The sequence below is a fragment of the Manis javanica genome, chromosome 18, assembly GCF_040802235.1.
Source record: "Manis javanica isolate MJ-LG chromosome 18, MJ_LKY, whole genome shotgun sequence".
In the NCBI taxonomy this organism is placed as follows: domain Eukaryota; kingdom Metazoa; phylum Chordata; class Mammalia; order Pholidota; family Manidae; genus Manis; species Manis javanica.
In genome coordinates, this window is record NC_133173.1 from 8856722 (window position 1) to 8857612 (window position 891).

The window sequence follows — 891 nt, forward strand, 5'->3', positions numbered from 1 at the left end:
CCCCGCCGCCGCCGCCGCCGCCGCCAACACGTTGCACCGAGTCATTCGACGGGCCGCGGCCCCGCGTGGGCGGGGCAGGCCACCGGGCCGTGTGCGGGCTGCGCTCGGCTCAGCCGCGGCCCCCGTTCTCCCGGGACCCCTCGACGCAGTACCAACAGCCACGCTCACTCCACCGCGCTGCAGAGTTCACCTTTTATGTGTCTCTTTTAGTCCTTCAACTGCCTTAAGCGACAGGTACCTCTGTTCTCACTTAGAGTTGACTTAGGATACGGAGTGCCAGCTCACAGAAACCCAGATGGTGTCAGAACCAAGGACTATGGGACCTGGACGGAGACCCCCTCCTTTTCCTTTGCCCGATGCCGTATGCATTGCGTGTATTTCAGTATCTCCCCAGTTTCCCTCTTTCTCACAAAAAAAGTTGCTTATCTCGTGGCTTCAGTTTTTCAGGCCTTTTGCACCTCTGCTTAGGAACTGGATGGGGTGCGCGTTCTGCATTCACACCTGTGCCCTGGAACAGCGTTAGGACTGCTTACGTTTCCCCACCCCGAGGCTGAAGTTTCAGACCCCAGGTGGAATTGACCCGTGAATCAGGTTTGTGAGCTAAATGATTCTGAGGTGGAAAAGATAATTACAGAAGGTCTAGTATGAGGCCCAAAGGTGGGAACTGGTGGAGGGCACAGAGGGTTTTCCTTGAGCACCAGGACCTACACTGCCAGCCTCAGGTTCCACCTTTCACCCTGAGAATGGATCCTGGCAGGAAACTCTCCAGTGGGGGGTAAACACAGTGACAAGGGCTGAGCGACCTTAAACAGCTCACTTCTTGTCCTGCCAGAGAAAGAGACAAATAAGTAAGATAGTACCATGTATTAGTGAGCTATTTAACTGCCTAAC